This window comes from Pinus tabuliformis, chromosome Q (assembly GCF_031772625.1).
Source record: "Pinus tabuliformis cultivar Carrire ecotype Pingquan chromosome Q, CPIR1, whole genome shotgun sequence".
In the NCBI taxonomy this organism is placed as follows: domain Eukaryota; kingdom Viridiplantae; phylum Streptophyta; class Pinopsida; order Pinales; family Pinaceae; genus Pinus; species Pinus tabuliformis.
Genome location: NC_142296.1, coordinates 1236441488 through 1236451776, shown reverse-complemented (window position 1 = coordinate 1236451776; position 10289 = coordinate 1236441488).

The following is a 10289-nucleotide window of genomic DNA, read 5'->3' as shown; positions in this document are numbered from 1 at the left end:
TTGTCATGCATGCATGGAGAAATTGCATAGTTATGGAGGGAACCAGGCAACTTTCCATCACATGCATCAGACAACAACCGAGGAATGATTATGCGCAATTCCTGGGCTGAGTGGCTCTAGCTACCTCTCATGCTATGCACAATTTCCCAGCTAAAGACAAGTTTCTAGCTAGGTCTATGCAATTCGTGAGTCGAATCCTAGTGTTAGGATGTTCTACACAATTTCTTTGAGCAAGGTTATCTGTCGGACTGCTCTGCACAATTATGGAGAGCAAGGCAAGCTTCCAAGCGGTTCTACGCAATTCCTAAGAGTAAGGTAGACTTCCCTCTAGGACTGCGTAATTTTCCAAGACAGCGAAAGAATTGGATGTAAACCAAGTCACGGGATCAACTTGTGGCTAGTTGGAAAAACAAGCAAACACAAGCTGCAAAGTGAAAGATGAACTCAAATGAAACACAAGTACCTGAGTAGTGCAAGACATCCTACTAAAATTTTGAGGAGGCAGGCTCCAAAACAAAGTGAAGGCAAAATTTTGGAGGGTGGTTGTAACCGCTACAACACAACTGTGGAAATCACTCTAAGAGTGGTTTATTAGCCTAACAACAAGCACCTAGGGTGGTTTATCAACCTCCATGTCAAGCACCCCATAGCATATGATGCATAAATCTAATTAATACCTCTCAATTATAATCACATTATCTTTTGTCCCAACCTTTTTAACTGCATTTTAACTATTAATTATTTATGCAACATTAGGTGATGTTTGTAACCAAAGTACGTCATCAACTACTTAGAGAGAAAAAATATTTCTAACCATCGAAATGATTAAAGTGGACATAACTGCACCAAGTGTATATTGTCTTGGCCCCTTGCTAAATACATCCACAAGATGAGTAATACAATAGAGGAACTACACTTCCAGTATTTCCTTCCTGAGCACTAGAATTTTTTCTTGTCAAGATGTACATAAATTTCTTACGAAAACATATAAAAAGTTTATTCTAACACATCACTTATCTGGTAGTTAACGTATTCTACCATGAAAATCACAATGGGCAAAAGAATGTTCCCCCAAACTAATGAGAACTTGTTTCTATTAACTAGATCGAGTCAATTTCCAATCCAAGAAAATTCCCTGACAATGACCATACTAGATCCATCACAGGATCCATCTTTGTAACATCTTGCCTATTCCTCCTATGATGTCCTATCTTGAGGAATATAAAGCTCAATAGCTAAATTTTTTGGACCTCCTCCAACTAGGTTCCAAAACCACATGATTGCCTCAGGATTTTCGACTCTCACCTTTTTAGCTATCCCTTTTGCCTTACTGAGATAATCTATCTCTAGGGAGAGGAAATATGGGTGGGAATCTGCCTCTAACCATAGCCTTTCTTGGGCCTTTCCCAACTATCCTATAACTATCTGGGATGTGAAATTCTCTTTAGCACCTTTTCCCACCGTAATTTACATGGCTGAAAATATGCATATTAATATTAAAGAAGAAAGAAAATTTATGTACATCATATGTTCATACTTGACCCTTAGCATGAGCATCATATTTTGCAAAAGAAATTTTGATAGGAAATCATAACTAACATCTCATGTCACAGGCATTGTGTTTATTTCAAATTTTCCACAAAATAATCAACATGCAATTTAGAAAAATATTACTATATCTTTTATGCACAAATATTGCATATCATAACAATAAACATTATACCTTCACATTTGCAGTTGCAAATCACATTGCAACGTTTTACCTTTCATTAATTCTTATATTTCGTGTTACTAGAATATTAGTGATGCTACTATGCTTTCGTATATTACCCTTGCTTAAAAACACTAGCAAAATTAGTCACAACTTCTTTTGATAAAACCATACCTTCTACAATTTTTTTTTTTTTTACATCTTGTCAAACACATTCAATATGTATTTCACTTTGCACATGCATTAATGTTCTCAATATTTCAACAAAGTAGGAAAGATATTGGTCCTGTTACTTTTTCATAACCAGTTTCCAGGCATTAAGAATAAGCATAGCAAATAAATATACATCTTTTGGCTACTACATCCAAGGAACTTTAAACAAAGATGTTTTCCAAAATAAAAATTAAGGGAAAGTACCTTCTATAAGATGTCGCCATTCTAATATAATCATTGACATTCACCATAGTTTTAATTCATGCAAAATGATATTTTATTTTATGCATATGTCTCTAACCACCTGCCATTATGCTACCACTTTTAACATCCCTTGGTAAACCTTGTGTAAAAATACATAGGATTAGAAAATTTTACTGGATTTACTAGCATGTAATATTCCAAATGATTTATTCCATATTTGTTAACTAATCCATTAGATAAAATCACTGTCATTACATAATGTAACTTTACAAATGGAATATCTAAACACATTATGTAACAACCGTTATTGGAGCATGTTAACCTAAATCTTTTTGTTGTAACCTTGCATCATTATCATTCTCCATTTAATTAGGCTAGTTAATAACATATCTAATGATGTAAGTGTCAATGCCATGCAAGGTAGAAATATAATCAAAATGAAAAAATCAACCAACACATAAATGGAAATCGATATATCTTGGAAAACAAAAAGGGAAAAATCGACAAATATATTTATTTTATTAAACGTTTCATGAGGGAGTTCACCACTCGCTCAATGGAAGTAGGGGAGACCATCCCTTGTCCATTTTTTATTTTTTTACAAATAAATGTAATATTACATTCAAACATGACTAACTAGAGTCCATTACATTAATCATGATATCGTTTGCCCCATATTTCCTTGAGCACCAAGTCTTTGTGACGTAGTTGTTCCCTGTAGTGGATTATTTTGTGGTTGATGATCCTTCATTCTGTATGGACCATTAGTTCATTTCCTACCATGATATTAACTATAATCCATGTTTCGGTTGATACATAAGGGATGGACTATACACTATTAATTCATCCTTCACATAAGTCCTATTTCTTCCCTGCAATTAAAATAATCAACAACTCTGACATCACGATTATATAAAACATTTATCAAACTCAAATAATAAGCCTCTATTAGTTTATGCTTTAGACATCTTTTCATGTTCCAATTTCTTGCACAAGTGTTAATTAAAAGTACATAATTTCACACACATGCCTATTTATCCATGAATGTGCAAAGCCATGACTCATGTCTATCCATCCAAATATCACATGCATGAAGTAAAATGCATAAAGAATACCAAGGCATGTTTATCTATCTACACTTCAGATGCAATATAAGAATGGATATTTACATTTTAGCTCTACCTACAAGAACAAGATAATACTTTAAAAGAATAACAATGGTTATCACTATCACCAGAAGAGGGAAATTTTTCCAAATATAATTACCACAACTATTATTATTTCTTCGCACAAGAACACATTCTTTTCCAAAAGGAAAACCACCACAACCACCCATATTTAAAAGAAAACTAGCATAATAACTACTATCTTTGTGCATCTTAATATATTCTTTTTCTAAAATAAAACTAACACAATATCTATTATTTCAGTGTATGTACATAACACCTATTCTTCTTCAAGAAAGCTAATGTAATAGTTCTTATTTCTGTGCATAAAGACACATAATATTTTCCAAAAAAACATCATATTCTTATCTTTGTATGCATAAGATTCATATGCAACCTCTTGATTCTTATCATTTAATGCACAATATTCATATGCAATATTTTTCAAAATAGTATGGTTACCTATCTTTGCAGCCATTATAGCCAACGAGCCCCATCCAGAAATAGACTCCCCTAAGAAAAATATGAATGGAAACTTTTCCCTTCATAATGGATTTTTATACCAAACCTTGGCAGGATCCCAAACTCTGGATAATAGCAGCAGCCTTGTAACATTCCTCAAACTCCTTTCCATGGTCGATAATGCATAGGCTATCGCCATTATTGAAGTGATATTTGTCGGTATTTTCCATAGAATTTCATGGAATGCCTAATATCAACATTAAGATAAAGCCTAAGGTATCTGAATTTATTAATATCCATGTCTTTGAATTAGTGCTCCCAAAATTTCCCATGGCTTATGCAAATAGTAAAAGATTTGTTTGGCGAAGCAAGGGAAAACACAATGTTGACAACCACCCTCGAATATACTCTTTTTTATTGTAGATACTTGCAATCATTGAATGTGAAAAATCAGAGGAATGAAACCCCGATTAGATTGAGTTGTAATAATAGAACAACGGCTGATACGACCGACAATTTTATTCTTCTTACAAACTGTTGTTCGACCTCCATTTTTTTCAATTAACATTGATGCTTCTTCTAAGCTACGGAGGCCTTAAAATATTTTCCAACGAGATATTTAGACTAGGAGGTGGACTCTTTAACGCTCATACGTCGATTTGCGTCTTCTCACTTCTGAGTATTATAATAACCAATGAAAACCCTAAATGGTCTAGGGCACAATATTCAATTAAAGAAAGAAATAAAATAAAGGAATAAAGGTTGATCTTATGGAGACTTCTTGAAGTGCCTCATGGTACATAATAATTATAAAAAGGAACGATTTTGTGATGGTTCTTCCCCGGATATAATGTTGAGAATAGAAAACTATGATTTCTACTCATACTAATTCCAGCATTCACCAGGCTCCAACCTGTTTCCAAGCTCCAACTTTGGCTTCAAAAGCCTCCAACCCTATCTTCCTCGAGGCTCCAATCTTGTTTTTAAGAGGCTCCAACCCTTCAATCTTTTAATAAAAAAAATGTATAAATCACTTACTTCAACTTCTCCACTAGACTGTTCCAGACTTCCAAACTTGTCCACTGTCCAAGATCTGAATGAAAGTTTTATTCACTTTGCAAGCTCCAAATACTTCACTGTCCAACTAATCTTCAAGGTCTGAAGTTTTGAGGTAGAGATGGCAGCAATTATGAGCCTCTGAGATGTTCACTGTTTTGGTCCTTCAATTCTTCACTCCACTGATCAAGTCACGATTATGAGCTTATGTATGTGCCAAGTTTCCATAGGTCTGAACATTGTGTGAACCACACGTGAATGTTGATGTGTAGATTGAGCCCTACAAATATTATTTCCCATAGGTCTTAGTTTCTAGCTGCTACAGAACCGAGACTATAGTTCCACAGATCTAGCCTCCCACAGGTGAATAATCCAAATCTTGGTCCAAGAGATAAGTTACAGGTCTGAGGTTCTTTAAATACTGTTCCACATATCCGAAGTTTGCACAAGTGTCCGGGCCCTCCACAAGAGACTATAACTCTGAGCTTTTCTGTAGGAGACAACCTATCACAGGTGTTTGTTATTAATCTGATCCTCCAAAAAGATGACTGACCAAGCCCTAAAGTTATCACAGAGATATGAATCTGATCCTCCACAAATTGGTGTAGCTCTGAGCTTCTTCAGGAGGATAATCCTTCAAATTTTAATTTTGGGCTTCACAAATGAGCTCTTGACTGTCTTTTGAAGGTATGAGCTCCTAAAAGGTCTCTAGTCTGCATTTATTCCATTGTTTTGGGTATAGAGACTAGTCCTAGATATCTGTGGCTAGGTCTGAGGTAAGGTAGCTTGAGTTTAAATAATATCCCAATAGGTTTGTCCTTAAGCTTGCAGTGGTAGCTCCAAAGTATGTTTCTCGAGGTCCAGAATGATAACCCAATCACGGAAATATGCCCAAACAATAAACTTGTATTCCTCGACCTCCTTGGTTCACAAGATGTGAACACTTCTCACCTTTTTGTATTCCTATGATGATCTTCACTGAATTGGATGATGGGAATGAGGAGTTCAAACTTGTATTTATACTATTTTTTACCTTCAACGAATAGACACGTCCTCTAAGGTGGGGCCAACTTGCACAAGTAGGCTCATGTCAGCTAAATTCAGAAATTATCATTTTCCAACTTGTAAAATAATTTTCTCTCAATCTAAGAGGAGTTAGAAGGAGAGTAAGGGCTCGTTGGAAAGGGGGAAATGTCCTCTACAAGCTGGTGCCAATTTCATCCTTAAATGAGGTCATTTTTCCATCAAGAAAATTATATTTGTGAACTGTCATCATTATTTTATTCATGGCAACCTTTAGGGATTCATCATATGCTATGACTTCTTCTTTAGGGCTCCAAGTGTGTTCTTCATTTAGAGAATATTCAACAAGGATAGGACTTCAATAATCATTCATGCATCATTATCTTCATTAATGCTCATATTGACATCAATGACAATTTTGACCAGCGATCTCCCCCTTTGTCATTGATGGCAATATTCTTTATTCTTCCAACATTTTACCCCCTTTGACATCAATGGAAAATGGAGTGTCCAAGTTCTCCCCCTATAAAATTGTTTCTTTGGCATGCTTCCCCCTTATCATGTTGCTCCTACCCCTGTCAATGTGTTGTCTTAATGTGATGCAAGAGAAATGACCCCCATCTTTTGGCAAAAATATTCAAATGCTTCCCATGGTAGGGGTTTTGTGAAAATATTTGCAATTTGTTCCTTTGTATTGACATATTCCAATTTTACATTTTTCTCTACAACTTGTTCTCGGAAGAAATGGTATTTGATTGGGATATGTTCTTTCTTTGAATGCATTACCGATTTTTTTGAAAGACTAATGACACCGGTGTTGTCACAATAGATAGTGACTGGTTGATTAGTTTCTATGTTGACATCTTTCAGAGCTTCCTCATCCACAATATTTGAGTACAAAAATCTGCAACATCTATGTATTTGGCTTTAGTTTTGGAGAGAGATATAGCTGATTTTTTTTTCTAAGCCAAGATATAAGATAGTATCCCATGAAGAATGCATTTCTGCTAGTACTTTTTTGATCATTTATGCTTCCAGCCCAATCAACATGGGTGTAAGTTTCAAAGTAAGAGTTGTGCTTTTGGGATATCATATGCCAAAATTAGGAGTACATTTCAAATACCTGAGAATTATTTTAACAACCATCAAATGGGATTCCTTAGGAGCTGATTGAAATATTGCCACCATTCCTACTGCTTTCATAATATCGGGTCATGAAGCAGTTAAGTATAGAAGAGCTCTAATTATTGATCTGTAAAGAGTTGCGTCTACTGAAGGGGATTCATCATCTTTTCTTAATTTGCAATCTGTAGTCATCGATGTGCTCATAACATAACATTCTTCCATCCCATATCTTTTAAGCATGTCTTTAAGATATTTTGTTTGGGATATGAACATACCTGCTTTAGTTTGAATTACTTGTAGTCCAAGGAAGAAAGATAGTTCGTAAACCCTAGACATTTCAAATTCCTTAGACATGTTTTGAGAAAATTCATGACTCATCTCATCATTGTTGCTGGCAAAAATCATATCATCGACATATACAAGGGTGATTAGTAATTTATCCTTGTCTATATTCATGTAGAGATTACTTCTAGCCACACCCTTTTTGAACCCTTGTTGTTGTAGATAATGATCCACTCTTGCGTACCAAGCTCTAGGAGCTTGTTTTCATCCATACAACGCCTTTTTTAATTTACAAATGAAATATTTTCCTTAAACCCTTTCGGTTGCTCCCATGTGAACTTATTCCTTTAGATCACAGTTAAGAAAATTTTATTTCACGTCCATTTGATAATCTGAGTACATTTCAAATACCTGAGAATAAAATCCTTGTATAATAAATGGGCAAATCTCCATGGTATATAGGAAAAATGGAAGGCGATTTTATCAATAATATAATATGTATATATAATTTTTTGGCTAATCTCTCACTAGGCATGGCGAATATTTTACTCAATTATAAAATCTTTTAAGATCTTGGCGAGTCTTTCAATAAATAATAAAACTTTGTAAAGTCCTAGTGAATCTTAGCATTGTGAACTCTTAGAGAATTTTTTGAAAAAGTATAAAACCATATATGACAAGAGCCAGATGGTGGCAATATCACTGTTTTTTTTTCACATTTCCACGACATGGAACTTGTTTATAAAATTATAAAAAAGCCAACCAAGTCCCTTATAATATGCAGGTAAGCTTGTAACAGAGTCTGATACCTCTACTATGCTTGTCTTCAGGGAAAATTTTAAGAACCCCCCCCCCAAATTTATAAATATAATAATTGGGCGAATGATCCGGATTTAAACAGGAACGCAACAAATTACAGAGATAACCATATACACAAAGATGCAGCGGAAATAATACTTCATTTCATTAATGGAAAATACTGAAATATGCTTACAAACAGAAATGGCAATAAACTAGCTAGGGCGATGGTAGCTTATCTCTGAGAAGAGATGTGATGGCTACATGCCTTTGATCTGTGTTACAATGAGGCTCGAAGGCCTATTTATTGTTGAGAAACAATGGAAAAACCCTTAACATTCCAAAACCTAACCCTAGGAGATGAAACACCAAACTGTGGGCCCTGTTTGGGGGTAAGTTGGTACATCAACTTCCCGGGGTTGTAACTTTGGCATATGATCTCCGTTTGACGCGTACAATCGCTCATTAGAAAGATCTATCCGAGCACTATCATTGTTGGAACGGGCAACACGAGTCCATTCCATGGACTCGTGTTGCCCTCGGATTCCCCAAAAAACGTCATTTAGGGCCTCAAAACGGCTCCGGAAGTTCAGGACCCGAAAAACTGCTAAAAATAGTAAGTTGTGCTACAATTAAGGAAACTGAAAACGCTGAGAAAGACAATGGTGGGGGTCCAGGTGGACTTGGCAGGTGGCCACCAATATCCACCTGGATCATTCCTCCCCCCTTAGGAAGCAATGGTCCCCATTGCATTGATCTCCTCCATGAGATGAGGAAACTTCTGCTGAACTTGTTCCCTGGTGAGCCACTTGCCCTGCTGAAGGAGTTGGCCCGCTTTGACAACTCGATACAGTTGGATATTCTGTTGGCGAGTGTTCTTGATCTGTGTGTCCATGATCCGATCAGTTGCAGCTTGTTCCATGCAATCTGGATTTAATTCTGTGGGTTTGAGCTGTTCTGCAATGTCAGATGTGTCTAGCAATGGTGGAAAGTATGGCCGAAGGCGGTCCACATTAAATACTGGGTGCAGGCCAAGGAATGGGGGAATGCTGAGCTCAAATGCATTGTCTCCCATAGCCTTAGTAATGGTGTAAGGACCATATCGGAGTGGTCTCAATTTCCGATAGGCTCCAGTAAGGCGTTCCTTTTGCAAATGCAACCAGACTTTGTCGCCCACCTGAAACTTGTGTGGCACCCGATGTTGATCATGTCGCTGCTTGTACTTGGCATTTGATTTCTCAAGAATTTCATGGACCTGCTAGCGAATATGTTGGATGCGCTCAATGAAACTGGTGGCCTTATCTGTTTCGGACTGGACATGAGCTGAATTCATGTGAGTAGCTGCAAGTGGCATGGCCACATCAATGGGGCATAGTGGCTGGAATCCCAAACCCACCTGAAAAGGGCTATGGCCAGTGGAGCTGTGAAGAGCTCGGTTGTAGCTGTGCTGAACGTAGGGGAGGCTCTCGTCCCATGTGCGTGGATGCTTTGAGTTATACATGCGCAGAATGTGCACAATCATCCTATTGACAACCTCTGTCTGGCCATCAGTTTGAGGATGGAAGGCTGTGGACTTCGTGAGTTTGGTGTCCAGCATTGACCAGAGACTGGACCAAAAGGTGTTGAGAAACTGACTGTCCCGATCTGAGATGATAGACTGTGGGATCCCAAAGTGCACCCACACTCGTTCAAATAAGAGTTTAGCAGTGGCTTCTGCTGTGATATTCTTCTTGCAGGCCATCATAATGGCCATCTTTGAGAACCTGTCAACGACCACAAAAACACAGTCATTTCCATGCTTAGTGGAAGGAAGGCCTGACATGTAATCCATGGAGATGGATTCCCAAGGTCGACTAGGGGTAGGCAACGGGGTATAGAGGCCTTGCTTCTTAATGGTCGGTTTGGCAATGGCACAGGCAGTACATGATCGGATGTACTTCCCAACATCCTGTCGAAGATTCGGCCAATAGAAATAGTTTTGCAGTACTGCCACTGTTTTCTCGACCCCGAAATGCCCAGCAGCCCGACTGTAGTGTGCTTCCCAAATCATCTTGGCACGCTCGCTTGAAGGAACACAAAGGTGACCAAGGTGGCATAATAGGGCATCCTGGAGGTGAAAATCTGCAACCTGCCGACCCTCCAAGAGTGTCTGGTATGTGTGGCCGAATTCTGGATCGCTTTTGTAGAGAAGTGGCCAATCAGAAGTCTCGTGCCCGCAAGAGTTGAGCATGGTGGTTAGCGCCATGATC